The 26,958-nt window shown below is 38.5% G+C and overlaps 1 protein-coding gene across 1 annotated transcript in view; it reads left to right on the forward strand.

Annotated features, from left to right (window-relative positions):
* Nucleotides 1-8,238: 8,238 nt before the first annotated feature.
* Nucleotides 8,239-26,958, forward strand: part of NPFFR2 (neuropeptide FF receptor 2) — a 48,900-nt gene continuing 30,180 nt past the window's right edge. Inside the window, 1 exon segment of the mRNA XM_045187392.2 lies at nucleotides 8,239-8,340. The gene's annotated coding sequence lies outside the window, so the exon portion shown is untranslated.

Below are 26,958 nucleotides of genomic sequence, written 5' to 3' on the forward strand. Positions count from 1 at the left end.
TTTGGGGAATAAAGAGCTTTCAGTCAGACGAATTATTCATAGTGCTTTAGAAACACTTTTTTATTCTCATTCAATTGCAGTTGTCCCCTTTTTTCCCCTGCCCTGCCCCGCCCCCCTCCTACATTCAGTCCTCACTGCCCCCAACCCCTGCCCATTGTCCTTGTCCACCGGTCCTTTATACAAATGTTTTGAATGCAATAACCCTTTGGGGGTATATTTTGTACCTGTTAATGGAGTCTAACAATCTTAGTTGCCAGGTGCACTAGAGAGTAGCATAGTAATGAAATGTTGATGTAAAGTAAAAATACCTCCTGTTAAATTTTGCATGTTACAATGCTGGGCATTGAGTCCTCATTCAACAAATACCTACTGAGCAGGTATAACAGGCTGGACATAGGTGTGGCAGTGCTATTCAAGACACCAGTCCTTCGTGAGACAAAACAGAGACCGAGGCACAGTTACCTTCGTCAAGAAAGGCTTGCTTATATTTTGGGTACCCTGTTGTATTTCCTTAAATATTTATGGCATATATTTTTACATTGGGTTTCCAATAATTATAATATAAGAAGTGCTTGAGAATCTAATTGTCTGAAAGTTGTTTCTTCCAAGTCTCATTTGGTGATTCCAGCCTCATGTTTACTACAATCTTAAACTGTGAGATTTGTTTGGCGGATCTTCATCTAGGGAATTCTGCAAAGCCTGGTTTTATAGAGACATTTGTTTTCCCTTCTTTCTTGAACTCAACATTGCTGTTGATCTGAGATCTCATCAATTAATTCATTAGTTTATATGTATAGAACCAACCAGAAAGTGCAAGTTCAAATATTAGAACTGTCCAAAGGATACAATTATGGTTTAATTTCTGAAGGGAATTATTACTCTCTTCAGAGCACAGGCTTAGACAGACAGCTTTCCCTGACTTCTGCTAATGCTTATTTTTCCTTGACTCTCCCCTCAACTTTTATGTTAAAGATACAACGTTTTATAACTTTAGGGTCCTGGCTTCAGTCATGTTCAGTTCCAACTTATGCGCATGGTTCTATATCCACATCTTTCATTCTCTTTGTGTTCATTAAAATACAAGGACCAGCACTGGTGAAGGCTCTTGGGAGACTTGAGGCCCCAGCTATGCTACTCTGCCATCTTCCCCATTTTTGACCCCCGTGACTTCCCTGTTCTCTTGTGCTCTCACATAGGCATTTCAAATCATTTTTACTCTACTGTATTCATCATTAATGATCTTTTTCAGTGGGAGAGTAGTTTTAGAATACCCAATTCACAGCACTCCTCCAAAGGGAAACTCACATATGCTTTCCTCTGATTTTCCTCTTTTACATCTTGAAGAATACGAAGGAGACAAGAGGTGTCCTTGCTTTGTAAGTACTGCACGCTAGCCGCTTGCTTCGTGTCATTGCTTTAAATCATATTCTTCTCATTTGATGAGTGTTGATGCTCACTAATTTTTTAACTGTTGGGTGATAATGAACAGATGCTTTCACAGGATATATTATGCTTTAAAGCATAAGTAAGCATTTCACATCCCCAGTACATGCATTAGGACACTGGGTCAAAGGGTCCGTTGCCAGCCTTTTTTTCTAACTCCCATGTTTAATTTTCTTTGGTGTCATTATTTCATCTAAATTACCTTTGCATAGTTCAAGAATCAACACTTTGAGAGAAATTTTTTATTGTTTATAGCAATTATATTCTTTTCTGCTCAAATAAAAGACACGTTGTGCCCATTTGACAACCTGATTATTGGATAGTAATTGTGCATTAAAAAGTTATCAAGTTCCCCCCCCAATTGGGATATTCAAGACCATTAAGTTATTCAGAGGATATTCCTCTTGGGGGGAACAACTTTATCCGAGCAGAGGCTCTTTTGAAATAACTCAAAATTTTAAACATTATAACAAATAAATTAAGGCAAATGGTATAGTGATGAAAATATAACCAGTATGAATTGTGTGTATATAGGTTGATCGATAGATTTTAGTAAATACTGCTGTAATAGTCCACTGAAATTCAATATTAAGATGTAAATTATTGCCTGGTGTAGCAGACTCTTTTGCTGCCCCCAAGAGAAAGCAACATACATTTCTGTGAAAGACAGGCTTACAGACTGCACAGCTGTTTGGCCCTTCATTTTGCAGTGGCAATGTAGTCATGTAACAGCAGGAACAGCCGTCTGAAAAGTACAGTACTTTGGGACAGGCTCAGCGGATCTCTGTTGTTTTAGACAGAATAGTAAAACTTCTTTGTTTCATCTCAAATTGAGAATATTTACATTTATCTAATTCTTTAGAACTTGAGAGAATTGATTTGTTATTGAGAAAAGAAAACCTTAGAGCATAAATAGATTGATAAACTAATATTCTATTTTGCTGTCCTATGTAGTCAACATGGACCAATGTGTTATTTTTAAAATAATTTTAGTCCTTATATTTCACTAAAAATGTAAAAATAATGAATACATCCAATAAGTGGTAAATTCTTCAAATTTAGATATAGAATACATTTTTTTCTACTCAAAAGGCATTCATAGTTGGAGTGGAGCCATCGTTCATAGAACATCTTGATATCTCAATTTGTTACTGAGTCAGTCAGAATAATATTTCTAAATGAATTTTCCAGGGGCACCCTATACAAAATTATATATAAGTTAGTTATTAATAAATCACTTCTCTAAATAACATATTAAAACCATAACTTAATTATAACTGCATTAAAATTTCTTAATTTCTATTCTTATAGTGCATAACTATTCTTAGAAACATGAAAAAAGAGAAATATTAGATAATTGTTTTTTAAGTCTTTTAAAAAGTCCAGATTTCTTCATTTGCATATTATTGGGAACTCTTCATGGATATACCAAGTAACACTAAACATAAACACATCTTCTTTAATTATAAAAAATTAAATTATGACAGTACATATAATCAATCCATCTTTTACAAATGATAACATTTTCCAAGTCTCCTGAGAAATTTGAATTTTGGTGATTAGTAGGAAAATAAGAAAGCAAAAGTTCAGAAATAAAACACTTATTTTGAACAAAACCCAGATCTGTTACCTATCTTGCACTGTGATTTTTTAAGTTATCTAGTTGATTCAAATATCTCTTGCTTCAATACATTTTAAAAGAGGAATGTAGAGATATATTTATCATCCAGCTCTCTGGCAGTCCACTAAGAAGATGAATGGGGTACTGTTTACACTGTAATGACAACCATTTCATCTAAATGAAAGTAGCCCAAATTGTATTTTTCTCAGAGCTGGGTGGTGAAGAGCATCATTCATTGTTAAGTGTATAACTTATTTTTCTCTTAGATGCTAAGTAAAGGGAGATACAATTTTGGGAGAGAGAAAGGAAACTTGTGACTAATATCTACCTTGTGACTAAAGCCAATTACGATCAATCAGAAAATTAATACCTAATGTTTGAGCTTCTAATGTACCAGACATCATTATACATTAAACATACTAATTTATTTAATGGTCACAAATACTGGTATTCCCATAGTACAGATAAGGACACCAAATAACAGAGAAATAACATGACCATTATCCACAAAAGTAATACTTACGGAATTAAGACTCAAATTTGGGTAGTCTTGCTCCAGAGTTACGATGCCCTTAACTATGATGCTCAATTGTTTTTATAACAAATGTCACTTTTATCAATATAACCATGTGCTGATGACTTATATCCGTCTCACCTGTCCTGATGTTTTAAAGCATTTATTTGCTCAATCAATGTGCACAACACCTACTTTATGGTCAATAGCCATTCTAAATGCTAAGGTTTCAAAGGTGATTAAATCAGGACCCGTGTAATGAAGGAAGAACACAGGTGGATGCATAAGAACATGGGTTTGTTTGTTTCCACTGCATTCAACACACAGCTTTAGGGGAATGAGGAATAAAGTTTTGGACTCATTTGTTTGGCTACCTCACTCCATCATGGAGGCCTTATCCCTCCCATGTCATGCTGGCTGTGTTGTTGAGCCCCAAACATAGAGCACCTTCTAAGGTTTATGACAAGCAACTGAAAAAGCCCCTCCCATTGCTTCTGTGTGCAGTTGTGCAGGCTGCTACAGTACAGGGTGGCCCTGGTCGTGCTGAGTCCAGTTCTCCCTGCTTTCTCACACAGCCTGTGTTGCTCTCATATAGCCAAGTGAAGAACTGTTTCCACACTTCCCTCAGAGTTCCCTAGCTTCCTGCTTTGCTCATGCTGTTTCCTTTATCTAAAGTACCTAATCCTCTCTATTCCCATCTCCACATGTCCAAATGGTACTTATTCTTTGAGACCTAGCACAAATGCCATATCCTTGATGCTTCCGTCTGTGATAATCTTTTCTCTTTTCTAGTTACATGTTTACCTTGTGCTTTGCTCCTCCATAACATCTGAAAAGGAAGTTTTCCTGAGTTTAGAAATAGTGTTTTATGTATTCATCTAAATAAGCCTACCCACTTTCCCCCACTCCTCCAAAGTACTATCACATGACGACTTTACTAATGGTAGAGAGTCAACAAATATTAGGTTGAATGAATGAAAAGAGACTTTTAGAAAGACAAGGAGATAGGCTAATTTGGAGAGCAAAGTAGACAGTTTTCTTCCCAGGGCTGCTAGGGAGCTAGGTAACTAGATTGAATTGGGAGTTAGATTCACAGGCTCTTAGAACTTGAAGAACAGTAGTTGACGCCCTTCGTACTACATATAAACCCCCTGAAACTCCTGAGGAACTGAACTGACCAAACTGAGCCAAAGTCTAGGACTCCTGATTTCCATTCTGGTGTCGTAGTTAATTAACGAACATTTTATTTTTTAACTTTACAAACACTATTATAGAATGATAGATTTTATACTTTAGATGTTCATGTAGACATTATCCATAAAAATTCATTTTTACAGAGAAATATCCCCATTTACCCCAAATATTATATATAATCTATTTCACTTATTATTCTATACCCTTTTCTCCATGTTGATACATAATTCAAGCTTTTTTCATTGAATTCCATTGAATTTATATTCCAGATTGCTTCTGATTTTCCACTGTGTAGTTAATACAAAGAAATAACTTTGTTTGTAGTGTTTATTTCTTTTGAAATATTTCTGATGGATATATTTCCAGGAATTAGTTTATTAAGTCTAAGTGTATAAACATCTTTTATTGTCATTTATGTGTATTGTCAAACTGTTTTTTTCAAAAGGATTGTGTTAAATATGCTACTTTCATAACAACCTGACAAGTACATATTCTTGCTATTTAAGTGGGACAATTGTACTTGAATGTTGTCTTAATATGCATTTTTCTGATTATTAGCAAGTCCTTTTCTTTACTTGTTCTAATTGTGTGAATTTATCTCTCCTTTGCCTTTAGTTTTTTCTTAACATAAATATAAGTGTTATCATAGATTCAAATTTTTAAAAAATCAATTTGGGGATTTTTACCCATCAAAAACATACTTTGTAGCCCTGGCTGGTGTACCTCAGTGGATTGAGTGTGGGCCTGTGAACCAAAAGGTTGCTGGTTTGATTCCCAGTTAGGGCACATGCCTGGGATGCAGGCCAGGTCCCCAGTGGGGGTTGCTTGAGAGGCAACCACACACTGATGTTTCTCTCCCTCTCTTTCTCCTTCCCTTCCCCTCTCTCTAAAAATAAATAAATAAACTTAAAAAAACCCCTATCATATAAAAAACAATTGAATCAGAAAATATTGGGTCAAAAATACCACAATTATGATTATGTTCTTTCCTACCTGCTTTCCCTTATATTACCTTCCCACTAGTCACTTGGTTCATTTCTTTTTCTTTCTAGGGGCCAGATTCTTTTTATTTTTACAGTTGTGCCTTCTTGGACCTGTTCCCCCAAGCTGCCATGTGGTCAGCAATGTTTGATCCTTCCTCTGTATCACAATATATCAGTCTATTCTCATATTGTGTAAGAAATATTTCCGAAGGTGGGGTACAGGGGTGAGCTATCCTTGGTGGAATACATGATAATTTTAAATGGCATGTAGACAAACTGTTTTAAAATTTAATTCTTATTTTTCTTTTTAATGTGTATTAATATGCACCATCTATTTATATCTAGTTACACTGACTTTATACTTATGTGAAGAATATACCAAGTGATATATAATGATATATGAATATGTATATACTTTTTTAAAAGATGAACTTCCATTCCTGTCACATGTAAAAGAAGTCAAAGGTAGACAAGTAAGAACTAGAAAGGAAGTTTTCCAGAGCAGTCAAGGGTTCAGGTTCCTTTGGCCCTGCTTTCTCTGCCCTTCTCAGAATGTGGCTTCCACCCACCACACAGGATGGCGTTTCCGGTTCCACCATATTTACATTAGCAGAGAGAAGGGCGGGTGGAAGTGCCATTAACTGAGCTAGGGAACATGCTTTAGGGAGCAGACCATGAGTCTGGTTTTAGACATGTTGAATTTGAGGTTGACATAGAGTCAGCAATTGAAATGTCAAGTTAGAGTCAGAAACTCTGAAGAGAGGCCTAGACAAAATATAAATGTTCGGATCTCCTTATACACGGTAATTAAGGCCACTGGTGTGGGGGAGAATGTTTGGAAATTGAGTTCATAGCAAGAGGACTGAGCGCGGCACTGAGCCTTCAGTGGCAGCTACATCAAATGGCATTTCTGACGACACTGGGGAATAGGGGAGAATCAGGACCATATTTCTCCCCATGTGTTGTTTTATAAGACACGGCAAATAATTCATAACTTGATGATTATCATGACAAATGTTATGTTTCTTTTCATTTTTAATAGATTTCTTGCAAGCTAGACATTACCTCATTGTCTCATCAAAAGCATTGCTATGATTCCTATTCATTTTGATAATCAATTAAAATGAATAGATTGCAGAGTGGTGTTCCACAATTATTATCTTTTTTGCACTTTGATTTGAGGATCTTAGATTAAATTCAGAATGTCTTTCTTTTCTGTAAACTAACTTATTTTTCTCAGCCCTGCCTCCTATTAGTTATATGTTTACAGGCTTTGTCTTTTTTCCCCTGTGACTTTCTATGCCTTGTGTATCCTGATAAACTTCAGAGAAGTGGGACTGGTTTCTCCACCTTAAACTTGGCACAATGTTGGGAGATACTCCCCTTTCTAGGTCCGTTCTGGGTCCCCAACATAGTCATAATCCAATTTAAATGTACACATCTGAATCTACAGCTTTAATCCAAGACTAAGGAAACTACTGTAAATGATATCTCCAACCAGCTTTTTCCTGTATCCCTCACTTACCAGTGATTTGGTCAGAGAAACATAATAGTGAGAGAACTGAATTCCAGTTCCAGATGCTGCTTTGTCATTTAAAACCTACCTCTGTAATCTTGGACAAGCGTAGACTGTAAAAAAAATATACACCATTGCTTGACAAACCTAATGTACTGTGTGAGGATTGGACCTGATAACATATTCAAAGGTTTTACCCGTGCTTGATCCTAGCCATGTTACTATCTTAAATCACCTTTAATGATCCCTTTCTCAGTAATTGTATTAAACCTCAAAGTTAATACATTCAATTTCAGGCATGATCTCTCTATTAGCAACTTCCAGCTAAGCAGATTTTCTTGTTAGAATCACTGAGCATTTTCCCCTGGTTCTATTCTTTCCCCCTTCTAATTATGTGAATTTACATTTCCAGAATTCCAGAGAGGTTTTTGTGCAAGCAAAATATATTTGCAAAGACTCACAGATCACAGTCCATTTCAGAGAAGGCCCTGGAGAGGGTATTTGGAGTCCTATAGTTCTCATTCCTCATTCCCCCAAAGAATCTTAAAACTGTAGTTCACATTTATTAAATACTTAGTATGTACCAGGCACCATTCCAGGCATCTTGCACTTAAATACTCATTTAATTCTCAGATTATGCAGCTGCTAGTATCATTATCTCTGTTTTACATACTAGGAAACTGAGGCACAGTGTGGCGAAATCATTCGCTCAAAGCCTGGAGCCAGGCAACCAATGATGCGATTAGTCATAGTGATGCTTCTTTTCTTTGCAGCACTCAGAGATTCTGAATTTCACAGGAAGGTATCGGATGCCCTTTATCAGGATGTGAATAGCCTCTTCAGAATCTCAGCAGCTGGCTGGTGCCCCCTGGGGAGTGACGTTTGGTCTGAAAGGGAACTAGGACGAGAGAGCTGCTGGCAGAGCCCTGGGAGAGCGAACACACAGCCCTCCGGCAGACGCCTCCGGCTAGTGGCTTGAGCCGGGTGGGGTAGAACCTGTTGCTGAAGACCGACGTGCGCGCTTCTGGTTACCGACCTCCGAGGGTCTCTGTGGTTACAAGGTGTGCAGGTAGGGGCGCAGGTCTGCCTGGGCTGGGGTCCCCAGCGCTTGCCTCTGGCTTGGATGATTCCTGTTAACGACTGGGGACTGTTACCATGGATTTTGTGATTTTACTCTTTCGACCTTTCCCCAAGCCCTTCCTAAATTACTCTAGCACCCCTTGTGGATTCACAGTCCAGGAGGGTGTGGCTTTAATCACCAAACAACTCGGCTCTTGGGGGTCTTCCCTGCCTGGGCTCTGTGGACCAAGTATGGATGCCTGCTCCCAGGCTCGCGGAGCTGGGACCCGGCGAGGGACCAGGAGGCGCTTTCTTCACCATAAAGTTGCCCAAATACCCTTTCCGGTGCGGCTTCGTAACTTTGTTGAATGTCCTTGTGAAGCATGCTTGATCCTAGCAAGGGTTTTCCAGACCGTTCCCTTCATCCGTGATCATTCCGAGCTTTGCGTGTGTTTGTGTACGTGAGGCTGCATCTTGCGCGTTTCCACTTACCAGAAAGGCTCACCTGCTTTTCTTACCCCGTTCTGGGACACCACAGAGCCCTGCGTGAGGGCACTAGAGGGGTTTTTAGCCCTTTTTGCGGATGAGATAGGGTTTCCAGACAATGCTACGTTTCACCTCTCTTCTGCCAAACCTCCAGGAATTTCCAACATCTCCGGCCTCGGTCAAAGTTAGAGTCTGGCGTTGGAGTTCAGGAAAATTACCTGCTCTGTGCTGTATACCTGTATGTTTTAGACAGAACTCTAAACGAAAAAACAAGATTCATTAACTTACTCCTCTCATTCCCCCCCCAGCTAGATATTTTAGAAATTTATTTACTTTAAAGAACTTAAATATAAGATGACAAAACACGAAGATGCTGTGATATTTTTCTGCTTAAAGTAAAAAAGTTATTTTAGCCATGTGTCTAAATTCCTCTTTCAATTATACATTCAAATCATTTTCGACTGATAGCTAATGAAGAGGAGGATGAGTAAGTGGTGGATCATGGTTTCTAAGCTGATGTATTGTTTTTAATTAGGAATCCTAATTAAACCAAAATAGTTTGTAAAGTTGTCTTAATGGTGATGTTTTAAGTTAAGGTTGAATTTGCATAATTGCTGTGAAATGCTCAAAGAACCATCGTGATGAACACAAAATTGAGTGGCAGGTGTGTGCAGTTTTCAATCAGTCTTTCCTGTGGTAAAACCTTCTACAATGTAACCATTCACGAAAACAGCTTCTTTCACAATATATACTCTCCTATCTTTAAAGCCACATGTTAACAGTAGCTAGTAGATATTGTGATACTCTTAGATGTGCTTTCATTATTGCTTTATAATGACTCATGCGTTACTGCTATATCACTATCATATGCTTTGTATTAACGGATGAGTTTTTCTCAGATCCATATAATCCAATAAGTCTTTTCTACCAGCCATTTTTATTGATGTCTGTAAGCACTTTCCGGAGAGTGTGAATCTCAAACATATTTTTCCTCACCTATCATCTGTTTATCTATTTTACCTGGTATTTTTATTCTTAAGCATTTTGTGAATACATTACAAAGTATTTAAGAGTATATGTTAACATTTTGTTTTGATTTTTGTAACTCTTACCCCAGAGCTCATGTTACGAATCACTCTGTTCATCAATATTTTCTTTTACAGATGTCAAAGGCTGTAGAATGCATAGGTGTAAATTCACTATTACCCAGTGAATGATTTGCTCCTGGAAAATTAGTTCTTTATTGTTCCCGGCTTTTCTGTAAATGCTTTTGATGAGAATTCCGTGCAAATGCCTCTGATAAATATTCATGAATGATTTCACTGTATTGCAGTAAAATAGATTTCCAGCTGTAATAGGGATGCTCAATAAGTAGAACTTTGTTCCCCAAGGCTTCAAATGGGAAAAAAACATACAATAAAGATTAAATCAAAAAATTAAAATATAATTTTATAAAATAGCACCCTCCATATTGTGAAGAGAGGGACTTGATTTGAGGTGAGAACTTTAAAACTGTCATATGTATTAAAAGAGAGATAAAAAATATAAAACCATATTTAAAAAATGTATCTATACAGTCTTAATAATCTCACCAAATTATTCTCTTGAGCACATGAATTTTATGCTTGATATTAGCCTGATGTTGGTAGCTGGATTTCCTTTTCTTTCTGTTTCCCTTTAGTTTTAATTTCTAGCTCTGTGGGATAAACAAGCTCTTAAATGAATTTCCCAACTGCCTGGAATCTGAACATGAAGGGTCCCGAGAGCCCTTCAGTGTATCCTATCTCAGGCAGATGTAAATAAAGCTCCCCCACAAGTGAATTACAGTGGTCGGTCGCCACAACAGACAGCTCTTTCCAATGGGTCTCAGGGCCCATCCGTGCCTCACAAGGTTTTGAGACATCTCTTCTAAAAGTGAAGAGATCAGATTCTATTCCCAGTCAGCTTCTCACTGACTCTGTGCCTGAGGCAAATCATTTAACTTCCTGGAGTCTAAGATTTCTCAGAAATAAAAGGATGAGTAGAATATGCTTTCTAAAATCTTTTCACTACTCTGGTTTCCCTGTTTCTATGGTAAAAGGGCAAGAGGTCCAGGGTGTGTGAAGGCTTAGAAATCCTTGTTTTGCCACTTGAAAGCAGCTGCCCTAGGCAAGGCACAGGAATTCTGACATCAGTGTCTTCTGTGTAAAAGGGGCTCTTTGAAGGAGTGTGTGCTGGCTGCAGCATCTGGCACATAGAGGATGCACAGTGATGTTTGCTAAGGCACCCATCTAAAGGTGCTCTGGCTCTGGCCGGGAGAAATGAACAAAGTGCAGAGAAGTCCCCGACCCCCTGCATGTTCAGGTGGCCATGACCAGTATAGCTCTTAACGAGTGCAACAGGGAGCGGGAGAAGGGAGGGTCAGAGCCGCACACGTGTTTCGAATGCCTCGTTGATATCTCTCCTACTCTCCCCACCCCCGCCCATAAAAGTCAAAATGAGTCAGGAGAGCATCAAAGTTAAATTGATCTCAATGCCACACAGGACTGAGAAGACATGCCGTCTTCCAGTTTCCTTGTCAAACTAGGTCCACCTCTGAAACAGCTGAAGACACCAGACACACTATATAAGGAGAGCAGCACAACCCAAATCACAGCAACCCAGTAATTTAAGGACAAGAGAGAAAACACCACAAACCAACTCACCCAGAAATGCCAAGAAATTGGCTCTCCCTTGCCTTTGTTGCCACTGAAAAGCTAACATTCCTAAATATTACCGAAGCATATTTCTTACTTTCTTTTTGAGGCTGTGGAAAGAGTTCCATTCGTGTGCTTGCGCTGTGTCCCTTGCAGACTACAGCATCTTCTACTAGGATCAATGCACTTTTTTCTAGTTCTTCGCAGAAATCTCAGTTAACTTACATTTTCAAAACTCCCGAGGGTCTACCAAACACATTGGAATATTATAGCTCTGCGTTGCATTCCCACCACATTTAGAAAACAACAGTTCCCCAAGGCCAAGTGAGATAGTTAATAGCTAGGCTTTAGTGAGATGTAACTTCATGTACATTATCTCATTTAATCCTCATGAGTTTAGATACTGAGAATAACCACAGTCTCTGTTTTGTTGATAAGGAAACTGAGGCTTGGAAATAATTTACCCCAAGTAAACATATTTACTAGGCTGAGGAATCAGGATAATGAACTCATGTAGACTTGAAGTCCACATGCTTAAATTCTGTACTGCGGGCCCCCGGGAGATAGTAATAGCAGTCAAGGTACTGACTTCTGCACACACCAACCCTTTTCAAGCAAAAGCTGCATACTTAGGGAAAAGTCACTATTATAGGCTTGACAAAGGTTTTTATAAGCAGAAGTAGCAAGCATGTGAAGTCACTTGTGACGCGTTTCCAAGTGCCCACACCTGAGTCCACCCCAACACTGCACACAGTGATCCATAGCAAGGTCTGCGTAAATGCATTTTCATGGTTCTGAGCGAAAATAATCCTCATGATTCTCATAGTAAAAAGTTGCTCCCAACCCACATTGCTGCTTGCATTCAGAAAAAAAAAAAGAGAAACTTAAGTTTTGTCTGGGAAAGGGGGTATTTAAAGAAACAACAAGAGGACAAATATCTCTTGAGAGAATGTCATGTCAAACATCCCTTTCCTCTTGAAAATTGTAGACAGTTAAAGAGGTGTCACTGAGTACCTAGGATTTCTCTTGTTATTAGGAATCTCATTTAAAGTCTTTAAATACAAAGTACCTTTTTAAACTTTATACATTTTTCTTTCTATTTTACCTCCTGTTCCTTTACTTGGCGCATTGGTACTAAAGGAAATGTGGGCTCTCCAGGAACAGGGCTTCCAATCCTTCTTGTCAGCAGGGGGTATGACACTGCTGAATTCATAGCCTTGCATTTCCATTTGCCCTGACTCACAGTCTCCTGGTTTTCTCTCTGGAATTCCCTGTTCTCAACAGGTTTGCAAGGTTTGTTTTGTCCTTGGGGAGGACAAGGACAAATGATATTTCCATCAGAAGGCTACTTCAGGCTTGAAAGTTTTGGCTAGAATCCTGCCTCTTTGAGGAGTTCCCTTTGTCCCTACTTAATTTGGCTGGAAAAGCTGCCTTACGTGATTTTTGACCTAGAGTGCAGCTTATGCTTCTTCCAGAACTAGCAGCCCTACAGGCTCTCCTGAGCTTCCCCAATTACCCCTGTCCTGAGCTGGCTTTTTTTCCTATTTTGATTCAGGTTTTAGTAACTTCTGTTTATGTTCTCCTACAGAAGCAGAACGTTGAAGGTTCCACAGTATGCATAGCCTTAAACATCTCTGAGCCACCAGTTAACCAATTTCTGTGAAATTATAGTATCTATTTACTAGAGTGTATTGATTTTCTTGGAATAAAATCAGGTTATCAGCAATAAGAAGATGGATTTTTCTCTTCAACATTCCTGCCAAATAGACAATACTTTTGTCATTTCCACTCATTATAATTCATAAGACAAACTGAACAATGATCAACAATAACAATGCTATCATGCATGACTATCAAATGTTTGGTTAAAAGAAAGGGTTATTACAGAGACATTGAAGTTAAGAACAATCTAACAATAGCCAGGGGGGAGTGGGGAGGGGATAGTGGGGAGAGGGGTTTACAGGAAAAAGGACACATGGACAAAATCAAGGGGGAGGGTGGAGGCTGGGGGAGGAGATGGGTTTGGCTGGGGTGGGGTGGAGGGATGGGGGGAAAATGCAGACAACTGTAATTGAATAACAATAAAAATTATAAATAAATAAATAAATACATAAATAAAATAAAATTAGAACCAAAAAAAATGAGAGAAAGGGTTATTAGAGCGTTGTAGATTACAATAGTTTAAGTTTGGTTTGGGGTAGTCTTTTTTAGTATTTATTTTTCTTCTACTTCTTTGGTATGTATTTTTATAAATAATGCCAAGGTTTTTTATGTATGAGTATAATCATACAGTTTATTTATTTATTTTAGAGTTGACATACAATGTTATAATAGTTTTAGGCATAATTTCTATTTTTTAATTTGTTGAATTAATAGATTATGGTGATAGATTTTCTGATGTTTAATTACCCTTGCATTTCTAGAATAAGTCCTTTTTGATCCCTTTTTTATGTCTTATTTAATCTGAGGTTTATCTAGAAGCATAATTGTTAGAAGTTTCAAGAAGATTCTTTTAGTGGAATTCTGTATTTTATTTAATACTTTTAAAAATTCTACTTCTAAATTCTATAAATCTGCTAAATACATGGTGATGGAGGATGACTTGACTTTGGGTGGTGGGCACACAGTGCAATGTGTACAGGTCATGAAATGTGCACTTGAAACCTATACTATCTTATTAACCAACGTCACCCTGATCAATTTAATTTAAAAAATTAAAAATATAGAAATAAATAAATTCTCTGAATCTATACCAATGACATTCATAATCTGTTCCTATTCCTATTAGTACTGTCAGGTTTTGGCATTATATTTATGTCTATATTTGAGCAAAATTGTAGATCTCATGTGAGCAAATTAAACAAGTACCTGTTGGAGAAATAAGCATATTTCTTAAGAATAGGTAAAAGAAAAATATCTAGATTTAGTTACAATGGCAGGAAGATAGCCTCTAGTATGAGCAAGATATGTTTTAAATGAAGTGTTTGGTGCCAAGAGATATGAGTAGTGAGACTTTCATTACAATACTTTACTGATGTAGCCAAAATATGAAAAAATTAGTATCTTTCATAATCTCTTTTTCCAATATTTTTCCACCAGCAACCAATAACCATGAGTTCTATTGACATTATTATGAAGGTTTAGAGCTAGAACGAACATTAATTTTTCTTTTTCTTCCTACATTTATAGATTATCAAACTAAAATGTGCAAATATTAAGTCAATATAGCTTAGGAACAGCCAAGATGAGGAGTCAATTTTCTTTTCCTCCGACTTTCTGTTTGCTGCTTTGGATTACTGCTATTCACCATAGTTCACAGCTTTTAAAGACCTTGTAAAGGAAGAAATACATAAAAGTCAAGACAATACACTTTCCAATACAGAAAAGGGAGAAAGTTCTCATTTCCCTGAAAACTTTGAGTAAACCATTATAGGTAGTTCTGCTAGGTCATCTGCCCTGTTCTCTGTGGACCATGTTATTAAAATTGAAAGTACTCATTGACTATGTTGGGGTAATTTAAAAACCTACCCTTTAACCTTGCTTTTAGTGCTCTATTGAACAGCATAATTGGAATTGTTTCCTAGGCAAATGAGAAACAAGGATAAAACTCCAAAAATAAAACCATTTGAACTTCGAGCATGTCCTCTTAAAATTATGCATTTGGAAAGAGGAGCCAAAGTACATTTATTAAATAGAATCTTACAGCACTGTTTCAAAGCTGCATGGTTTTTTGATTGCTGTTTGTTAGACCTAGAGAGGAGTTTACAACTTGTCCTGATAAAGAATACACATGTTCCGATTCATTCAGCAAGAATAGACTTAATTTAGCTTGTCAAGGTATAGTGCAATACAATTTTTTTGAGGGTGGTTATTTTAGTAAAAATAGCTAAAGGGGCCTAGGAAGTGATGTTTAGCTAAAGTTGTAGAAAACAGACTGTCATGGATTTGCAGAATGTAGTGTTTTATTTTAAACAGCTGGGAAACTTTTAGTGGGAGAATTTTTTAAATCTATTGCAATTGTAGTCATGGACATGATAGGATTTGGTAAATAAGAGATTCACCTTACAAAGCTGTGCTCCACAAGCAAATGTTCTCTTAGGTATTAAGTTCATATTTATACCAACAATTCAAAATATCAAGTATTAGATATTGTAGATTTTAAGCTTGACAGAGACAAAAGGCTACCCTTTCAGGTCAAATAGATTTACCTCAGTTTAGAATAAATTAGAGTCAAACATTCCTTAGTGGGATTTGTCGAAATGTAAATTGAATGCCAAGCAGTTGGGGGAAAATGTCTTTTACATTTTTGGTTCATTTTCAATGAAAATAATTATTTTTATTGACATATAATTTTAGTTTCTCATATTATCACCTCCTTAGCTGGAAAATTACTTACCATGGTGAGGTTTCTTTGACCATCTGTAGAAGACATTTTTATATGCATAGAAGAGAAACCTAACTGTTAACAGTAATATAAAAGAAAAGTGTCACTAGTAAAGGCTGACCGAGTGTGAATACAGTAGTTGCAGAAGAAACAATTAGATTATTAATTATTAGATTAGTGAAAATCTCGTGAACATAAGTCAAGTTATACGAGAATCGATTTAAAAGAGCTCTGAATGGCAACAGAAAGACTTTGCTTGTGGTGATGGGCGTGTGATACTATGTGCAGACAATGTTGCCCAGTGTGGCAAAAAGAGCCACAAGAGGGCCAAGAGAGTGAGTCCTTTGGTCTGAGGACTTATCTAGTGGGTGGGACGGGGTGAGGGAGTCACATATTGATTGACAGGTAAAGGTGGTGCCGGCTTCTTCCCCCAAGAGACATGACTACCTGAATGCGGGTATGTATGGGGTCAGTTAGCCTGAATCCTTATCTTGCTTGCTTCAGCCTCTGCTTGTTCATTTTGCATACGTGGTGGGAGGCAGGCAGTTTACCAAAGTTGTTTTATGAGCTTTTTCTTTGGGCCCCATAGACTCCCATGTTTCTCCCTTCCAGGCCTTGGGATACACAGTCTTGAAGTTTTTCTTTTCCCAGCTAGTGGAGATGATGCACAAAGACTTTCAAGGGCTCCCCACTTATGCTACCTTGTGTTCGGAATCCCTGGCAACCGTATCCCACCAGGCTCAGGATGACTGGGTCAACAGGCGCCTCTGCTTCTAGCCTCCAGTGTTAAGTTCTTTAGTAGACTGCGATGGTGAGGGCCCTGCCTTTATTTCCCCTCTGGCTGCTCATTCTACCATAACATAGGTATTTCCATAGGTATTTTTTTGATAAGATGCAGTTGTCAGATTAAATTAGGGGAAGTGTCATATGAAACTTTTGGAGAAGGAAAGCGAAACTTATATTGGATAAGACTAAGAGACCTAATAAGGTGTTGGCAATATGTGATGACATAGGTCTTGCCTGTATTACAAGGCACTAAGGTCCTGAACCAGAGACATGTTACACTGTTAGAAACTCAACATCTGTTTTTCTCCATTTGTTGCTGTAACCCTCCTGCATTCTAGAGCACTAGGTAGGAGAGTTGTAAAGTCAATTTAAATGTGTGCTGTCACAAAGCTAATCCATTTGTTTAAAAGGGTGGGGCATGGGGGTCATGACGTTTTTGGTCAAAAACTGCCGAACACTCAGCTCAGTGTAGGCAGGTGTGCTAGTAAATCACCCACCATGAAATGGGCAAATGTGTTGAAAGAGTCTTCAAAAAAAATTCACTGAAGCCAAATGCAGCCTCTCACAACAACGCCAGTTGGTACACTGATACAGATGGGTTCCTAGAACACTCACCTACTAGGGGAAGCCTGTAGTAAGGGGACCTGCCCTCGAGAAAATAATTCTGTTTTTTTTTTCTGGGTCCCCCCTTGTGTGTGTATATATATATCCATACATATGTACACACACACATATATATACATATACATACACATACACACATATATATGTGTGTGTATATTTTTTTCAGCCTAAGCACAGTAGCAAGTTAGAAATTTTTGTGAAATGGAAATTTTCCATTTTTGTAAGAGACTATAGATTTTCTCTTAAAGCCCTTGGGGTTGGCTCCAGTTTTCTTACCCTAGGGTTGTCCAAATTTCTATTCATTACCAGCCTGTCACAATCTTTTAAGCAAAATTGGATCCTGTATTCTTAAGGCCGAAGTGGCAGAGCAGTTCACACCACAGCCTGAATCTGCTGCAAACATTCTCTTGCTCTGGGTTCCACGATGATTTAGGAACTTTGGGGGTGATTTAGCAAACACATCAGTAACTGGTTAGTAGATATTGTTTATGGCAGCCAAAAGCCCATCAAGTGCTGTGCTTCTTAGTTGTTGAGAGATACAAGGTACAGCATCGGTCTCTCCCTCTGCAGGGAATAACTATCCATGCCTTAGACCATGGCTCCCTGGGAACTTCATTAAGGTGGCAGATGCCTGAAGTTTTGTGCGGCTTATCTTCTACTCATTATGTATATACAAAAAAGACTCATTTGTCTTATCAAGGTATCGACTGTGGTAACTATTTTCTACTCACCAGATCCAATTAATACAATTTCACCATTTTAGTAGACCAGTGACAGGGATGTGAGCAGGGTCCCTGCAGGACAGATCATGAAACTGAGCTGGAGAGTCAGCATGGTTTGACATGGCCCGGAGGTAGAGGAATGCAGATATACTCCTGTCTCTGTAGAGTGAAAGCAAACTAGGTCTTGTAGGCTGTGAGCGTCCACATGGAGAAAGATGTCTTTCCGACAGAGCTGCATGCCAGGTTTCAGGGGCTCTGCTGTTTACTTCTGCAAAAGCAGTACTTCTGGAATAGCAGAGTAAGTGGACTCAATACCTGATTTAAATTGACAACAAGGCCTGTCATTCTCTAAGACGTCCTTTTCCCCCACTTTAAGACATTGTCTATTTTTTAAAAGCTTTATTGGTTTATACATACACTGCATTTTGCTATGTATAATGTGCGCCCACACTTTTGTGCACGTTATACACAGGATTATTATGCCAGTTATTAAACCCAAAGTATGGAATCATTATACCCATGTATATTGTGCATCCTTATTTTTTCCCTCAAAAATATGGGCAAAAAGTGCCCATTATACACAGCAAAATACATAAGTGCTGTATGAATAAATATACATACTCAGTGTGCACAGTCTGATGAGTTTGGACCTATGTGAACACCCATGACACCATCATCACACTCAAGGTACCAGACCTATTCAATACCTGCCAAAGTCCCCACTGTGTTATTCTGCTTTTGTTTTGTGGCAAAAACATTTAACGTGACACCTATTATCTCAACAAATTCTGAAGTGCACCATGCTGTAATATTAACTGTAGTGTGATGTTGCGTAGTCATGCGCAGTACAGCGGTGTTTCGGTCATCGATGGACCACACACACAGTGTGGGTCTCGTAAGGTCATAATGAAGCTGAAGAGTTTCTATCACCCAGGGATGTTACATCCAACTTAACATCTTAGCTCAAGGCATTCCTGTATTTGTGTAGGCCTCATTTTAATGAGTACAAATGCCTGGGCAGGTGAGCTTGCCACAGATTTCTTTCAGTGTTATAACTGGCCATGGAGGGGTGGGGATGTAATTGTCAGGAAGCCAGTTCAGTAGCAGTATTTCCAGTCATCATGCCATCCCCTCCTTTCTGAGAATACCATGCTATGGACTTTTACAAGGATGCTAGCACTTTCCTGATCAATGTATTCTCAATTATTTGGCAAAGGGCAAGTTCTCTGGGCCTTCCTAGGGTACAGCAAAGAGGTAGATGCCTTCCTTAATATTATAACAGAAGTGTTAAAGAATGTAACTTTGTTTAATATCAGCTGACACTGAGTTTATTATAACCAACAAAACAGGTTTTTTCTAGCTGCTCAAACTAATATATTGAATTCAGAAAAAATACATGAAATAGCAGCTTTTTTCTTCTCTGTTGAAATCTTGAAATGAGAATTTAAAACCCTGAGTTTGTCATTATTTGGAGGTATTTTTTCCAATAAGGTCAGAGCCAACGTACCTGAGTTCTCGTAATCGCCTCTCCCACCATAAAGCCCTAGCCCCGCAGCCGGGTGGCCGTATTAAACCTCACCTGCAGCAGGCAGGTCATTCCATTCAAACACCTGTGCTAATTTAACTTTTTCCCCCTGCATGCGATGGCTTACAAGTGTTCCATTCTCCATTTGTGGTGAAGTCATCCGAGCTTTTATTCAAACTAAATAAAATAACCAATCCCCATTGCCATTTCTGGGCTTCTTCTATTTCCTCTTAACATTTAGGTATACAACATGATGTAAATAAGAGTTCTGTTTTATATCAGAAGAGATATTTAATTCCTTTAATTCAAGAAGGCAGTTAATTCAAGGGCTTTTGCTCCTAAAAGCATCGGATGTACCGAAGGATCAGTGATCAGGGAAAGATGCTGCTGGATCTAAAGTTCTCTACCAGGAGTTAGAAAATCAGAAAGATGTGGAACCAATGACCCTGTTTGGCTGCAGCACTGAAACCCACGGTTTAGAGAGTACCTGGAGGTGCTTGGTGGAAGACGCTGCACCTGCCAAGGCCCGTGTAGCTGTCACTGCTGGAGGAGCAAAACACAGCTTCTGCCTCCTCCACTTCCAGCTGTCCTGTAACTGCCTTCACTGCTGGGTCTAACCTAGAGCACAGGGTGTTTCCTGTGATACAGGGAGAGTGCAGCAGAGGGTGAGAATGGTACCTACCTACCACCAGGCAATCTGGCATAGTGATTAAGAGCATGAACCAGACTACCTGGGTTCAGACCTGGGCCCCCTACCTGCTGGTTGGGTGACCTTTGACGAGCCACCTAACTTGTCTGCACCTCAGCCGCTCCAGCTGTGACATACACGCAATCTCCCCACAGTGAAGACATGTTGAGAGTTAATGCACGCGGGCTATGTATGACAGTAACAATGCCTGGCATATAGTAAGGCCCAATGCATTAAGGAATCATTATTAAAATCTGTAAATGTAGAATATAGTTTTTCAAAAACCCAAACAAAGTAAGTAAGCATTATATAATGTGTTTGGAACCATTTGGTACCTGAATTTTTTTTTCTTTTTTCTTTATTCATTATTATTTTTTAATTTGGGTGTTACTTTCCATGTGACTCATAATAATTAACTTCTTCAGGCATACTTTATGTTGAAGGCTACATATTCTGGCAGCTAGTTTAGGTCTGATTAACATTGCTTTTAGGTAAGAGAGGCACTACCATTTGAAGGCTCAGGGGAACATAGTTAAGTCATTATTTTTTACTTTTTTATGAAGGTCAATGGAAATTTTTTAATGTTTTCATACTTCTTTTTCTATTCTAGGTAGGATCAAAACTGTGCTTTTTTTAAATGTTCATCTTAGGGATCTTTAACTAATTAAAATACCTCTAAAGGTTTGTTCCCTACCTATAAAGTAATAGAACATAAACTAGTCATAAAATAAATTTCACTAGCATGTTTCTCGAGGGACATTGATTACAGTGTAATTAATTAAACATTACACAAGCTTGGTTTCTAAATACTTAATGTTTTAAATCCCTTCAAAACTAGATATGCTGTAATAGATTGCCTACAAAAAATGGTTGCAGTTTTTCATCCCTCCCTACTTACCCCTTTTTATATGACACTGTAGATTCTCCCATGAAGAGATGGAGATGTACTTCCCCTATCTCTCACATCTAGGCTGTGCTTCTGACTTTTTCTTTTGTCAATGGGAAGTGATGATATTTCAGGACTCGAGGCCTTGTGACTTTGATGCTCTCTTCCCCCTCTGCCTTCATCTCAAGAACATGCCCCAGATCCCTTCTAGAGGATGGGACTTGTAGAGACACATGAAACAGAGCTGACTCAGTCCACTTGTCCTAACAGAAGCCTCAGACATGTGAGAAAGCCCAGATTAGCAAAATCACCCTAGCTGACCATGCCCACTTCAGATTAGCAGAATTTCCAATCGCCTTTGGAGAGTGAAAAACATTATCGTAGGCCCCTATGGTCGTAAAGTTGTTTGTTACACAGCACTTGTAAGCAGTAGAGAAGTATATACAATCACAAAAGGATTAAAAAACTGAGCAGTAACTATACTTAAATTCAAAAAGCATTTTTGGCTAGCCAAGTCAGAAAAGCAGCATTTGTATGTCTGATCCATTTTCTAAACAGACAGTGCAAAGCTTTTAAGAACATAATAACTGAAGGAAAATTCAGGGTATTTGCTTTCATAACCAAAAGCATGTTGTATTTCTTAGTCTTCCAGGAGTCTGTAGACAGCACACACAAGCCAGAGGAATTTGCTCATTCTTTATATTTTATGTTCTACACTTACTTGCTGTCCATGTTGAAATAAACAAGGCAATTTGAAGTAAAGAATGGTTTCTCTTGAATACTGCTATGCAGCAGGAGAGTCAGCCTCTAAAAAATTGCTTTGAAACAACTAAAGAAGAATCAACCTTGTCATGTATTTTTGGGGTGTGCAGATACTCTGAGGATAAGTAAGAGACAAATGTTACATGTGGAAAGCAGTACAGCTTCAAGCGTTCAACAGGCAAGTTTTCAAAACAAAACATTAGCCGGCATAAATAGAAATTAGAACACCCTGCCGTATTGCTTAAAAAAGACAAGAGCGGTTACTTCTCAGTGACCACACTTTAATACAGGGTCTAGTGAAGTCCTCCAGGGGGTGGTGAATAGGACATGGAAAACATTTTGAGAAGAGGAAGTTCAAATTAGATCAGGAAAATTCAGTTTTTCAGCTATAATGTGTTAGTCACTCTACCAAGTGCTGTGGCTACAAAAGAAGTGACTACTAGTCTGTGTGAAATGCAGAATAAAAGTATATATAAGACATAAGCAATAAAACCTGCCTCCAAGGTCAGAGACTGAGTACCAGAGGAGAAATAAATGACTGGGTCTCAATTTACGTTTTCAGTGTATGAGGCAGAAAAAAGGGGTGTGGCAGCAGTGCACAGGAATCACATCCACGGAGGCGTGGAGAGCGACTGCGGGAGTCACAACGGGGAAACCCTCTGCCAGGAGCGCGGGTGCTCTGGGCCAGAAGGTGCGGGAGGTAACAAACGGCAGTCGTGGTGGTGTATTAGTCATCTAATCACCACCAACTTGATGGACAACTTGGGACAACTTGATCCCAAACTTAGTTGCTTAAAACAACATTTATCTCAGGAATTGGGTGTAGTTTAACTGCGTCCTCTGCACACAATCTCTCGGATGATGACAGTCAAGGTAAAGAACAGAGCTGTGGTGTCATCTGGGGGCAACAGGGGAGGGATCTGCTTCCAAGGCGCTCATTCAGTTCTCCAATCGCGTTAAAGGAATAGTTCTCTGGGGGGAAAAAGACATTAGAGAGACAAAGCAGAATGAAATGGAAATAATGAAAGATACCTAACATGCAAATAGTATAAATTCTAGAAGGAGAAAAAGGAATTAAGGAATAACAAACAATTATTAAATAGATAAGAGAAATAGGTTCTTTGTGTACGTATTTATATTATATCACCAATATGAATGTTTTTAAAGAAACTCCTGACCACGTGTTACTATAAGTACTGAATTTGGCTGAAAAAGTATCTTATCCTATTATAAATAACAAAAATTGATCCAGGAAGATATGTTTTCCTTTAAGGCACTGTACTGCAGCTGACGTGGTCTGTTCGCTGCTCACGGAACATACTACACCACCATTCACAGTCTCATTTCCTTCTGCTGGAAGGAGTCTTCCCCAGACAGAGATGGGCCAGGCAGTTTGTGCTGGAGGGCAAAAGGGAGCGCTGGCATAACTAGACCAAGGCAGCGCCAGGATCCTGGGACCGTCCCAGGCACACCTGGTCTTGTGGTCACCCTACCCGATCTCCAGAAGGTTCACCATGGCCCTGCCTCCAGCACTCTACTCAAATATCGGCTTCTCAGCTTCCCTGGTCACCCTGCCTGTAACGACCACCAGCCCAGCAATTCCTGCTCCCCCCCACCCCCACACTTCATATTTCACCTTTCCTATTCTGCATTTACTTACTATCTCTCCCCACCTCTGAGAAAAGGCAGGGTCTTTTCTGATTGGTTACTGCTGCATCCTGAGAGCCTAGAACAGAGTGGCACAATGTAGATATTCTCTTTCTATAGCACCCTCCATGAGAGGAATGCAAAACTTACATGCCATCCATGATTTTAGCCCTGGGATAGATGAAATTCTTTTAAAAGGATTTTGATCAGTGACTGCGTCCCTGTTCACGTTGACCGTGTTCAACACCGACACTGAAGTGCTACCGATCTGGACAGGCACCCACTCGAAACCCTCACTTCAGGGAGCTCGCGCTCTGTGGAAGCTCCATCAGCCACCATCAGATCTCTCTCAGCACAGAAGTGTCCTGATTTTTATGTCAGACTTTCCACGGGGCTTTCGTTTTCCCTTGATTCCACTATTTTGCTAGGGCCGTGCTTCCACGCATTTTAGCTCTTAGGGAGCCAAGATTAACTGACATTTTCTTACAAAAGCTAGATTTGCCTCAAAGATAGTTTAGTCAGTTTAAGTGAGTGTAAATTGGTTTCAGTTTTCGACCTCCATGTAGAGATTTTAAAGGTCGTTTATGTGGTGCGTATGTGCCGTGGGGGTGGTATGGAGGTGACGTCTCGTTTCTTTGATAGAACTATTCTTACCTTAAAAAGTACACACACCGCAGGAAGAGAATGGTGTCTGATCTCTTATAATCTATAACTGATGTTATCACTTACAGCTTTTTTTTCCGTTAGAGATGGTGTGGGTTATTAGGCATAATTTATTATGCTGGGGTTTTGTGCAGTTCTTCAGGATTTGGCTGTATTATCCATTATTAAACATAATCTGAAAAATCATGTTCTTGTTTCTTAATTTCTGCTGCTTATTTGTAATAAAAGTTGATTATACTGACTAACCGGCCATATTTTTTATTTTCGAGTGAGGATTTGCATGCATAATACCACTAAAATTTTCAAAAGCAACATCTACATAGTAGTATTTGAAAGCTTACATGATTTTCTTCCATCCTCTTTTTAAAAACATTTTATTTTGAGAGAACTAGATTCACATGCAGTTGTAAGATGCAATAGAGAGAGATTTCGAGTACCCTTTACCTGGTTTCCCCCAATGGTAACGTTTTGCATAACTATGGTACAGTTACACTGCCAGGACTGCGACACTGGTCCAGTCCACTGGCCTTATTCAATTCACCAGTTTTACCTGCGGTGTGTTAGTTCTGTGCAACTTGATAGCATGTGCAGATTTATTTGGCAACCTCCACAGTCAGGGTACAGAATGGTTCCATCATGAAGATTCCTTGTGTTATGTATTTCTATAGCAACATCCACTTCCTACCTTCCAGCCTCCCTAAATCCTGGCTACCAGTGATCTAGTCACCATCTCTACAATTTCATCTTTTCAAGAATGTTGTATAATGGAATTATATTGTATAGAAAATTGAGATTGATCTTTTTCAACTCAGTATAATTCCATTGAATTGTTTTTGCACCTTTGTCAGAATCACCTTGGGTGGGTCTTTTCTGGTTCTCTGTAGTGTTGCATTGACCCCTGTGTCTACCTCTTCACCACTCCCACACTGACTTTCAAAGATAGCTGTTTAGAAAGACAGCATGAGGTAGGGGGATTCCTTCCGCATTATTTTTCTTTTTCAAAGTCGTTCTAGCTATTCTAGGTCCTATGCCTTCCATATAAATTATAGAGTACACTTATCTATGTCCACAAAAAATAAACTAGTTGATTTTGATAGAAATTGCAATAAACTTATAGGTTAATTTGGGGAATCTTCTGTTCTCTTTTAAAATCCCTAGCAAAAATAAAATCCTCATAGACACAGAATAGTGTTTTGATTATCGGAGGGAAAGGCAGGCAGGGGAAGGTAGAAGATAAATGGTAATAGAAGAAGACAGGACTTGGGGTAGTGAATATACAATACAGTATACGATGATGTATTATGGAATTGTACACCTGAAACCTGTATAATATTATTAACCAATATCACTCCAATAAATTCAATAAAAAATAAAGGCCCTAGATTTTTTGAAGCTCATGACATAGTGTAACCATGCATTATCCCTCACCTATTCAGTGATATCTTCAGCACATAGTTCCCGCTCTGTCAATTTTTTTCTTGTTGCCTTTAACACAATGAAGGGGGCTCACTTTGGCTTTTCGGTTTCTTGACGGCTTTTCCTGAAGTGATATTTGCCTACGTGTACCACATCATGTTTATGTTTTACTTTTACTGAACCATCTTGAAAGCTTTATTTCAGGAAACATTCTTTTCCACCTAGTTGATTTACTTTAGCGAGACACTCCAGCAGTTCAACTGTATTAAAACTTCTAATTTAATTTTTCCAACAAAGAGTGACGGAACAGTAGGATATCCATATGCCCCCTTCTAAAAAACAAATCTCAGCCCGTACTCATACCTGATATAAAAATTAACTCAAAATGGGTTCAAGACCTAAATGTAAAACTTCAAATAGTAAAGTAGCTAGATGAAATTAGGAGGACATATTTGTGATCTTTGTTAGGAAAATATAAAATTCATAGGTTGGACTTCATAAAAATTAAGAACTTCTATTTTTCAAAAGCCAGTGTTGACAGAATGAAAAAAGCAACCCAAAAACTGGGAGAATATTTTTGTAAATCATGTGATAAATAACTTGTATCCTAAATATAGAAAAGTCCCTCAAAACTCAATATTAAGAAAATAAACAATTCAGTCAATGCTTGGCAAAAGACTTAAGCAAACACTTCACTGAAGAAACTATATATATAGCAAATAAACATTTGGAAATATGCTCCCCACCATTATTATTAGGAAAATGTAAATTAAAGTCACAATGATATATCTCCACATACCTATTAATGACCAAATTTTTTTTAAAAAGAAGATAATACCAAGTGCTACTAAAGATGCAGAGTAAATGAAACTTTCACATATTGTGGTTAAGAACACAAAGAGGCCCGACCGTTCAGGAAAACAGTTTGGCTGTGTCTTACAGACACACTTATACTATGCCCTACAATCTCACCTAGGTATTTATCAGGTGGAATGAAAACTTTATTTAGACAAAAAACTACAGGAATGTTATAGTGACTTTGTTGGTAATTTCCTCAAGGCGAAAATATCCAGCTGTCCCTCACCTTGAGTACGTGAAAAGAAACTGTGGCACATCCACACAGCGAAGTACTATTCAACAACAAAAAGGAATGAATTATTGATACAACAACATGGATTATTTTATTTATATAATTTCATTTTGAATCTCCCATTCATTACTCTACTTGAAAGAAACCAGACTCAAAATGCTACTTACCACATGATTCCACTTCTCTGATATTCCTGCAAATGGGAAAACATAGGGCCAGCAGACAGATCAGTGGTTGCCAGCGGCTGGAGTTGGGGTTGACTGCAAAGTGGTGC

The sequence above is a fragment of the Desmodus rotundus genome, chromosome 4 (assembly GCF_022682495.2).
Source record: "Desmodus rotundus isolate HL8 chromosome 4, HLdesRot8A.1, whole genome shotgun sequence".
Lineage (NCBI taxonomy): Eukaryota > Metazoa > Chordata > Mammalia > Chiroptera > Phyllostomidae > Desmodus > Desmodus rotundus.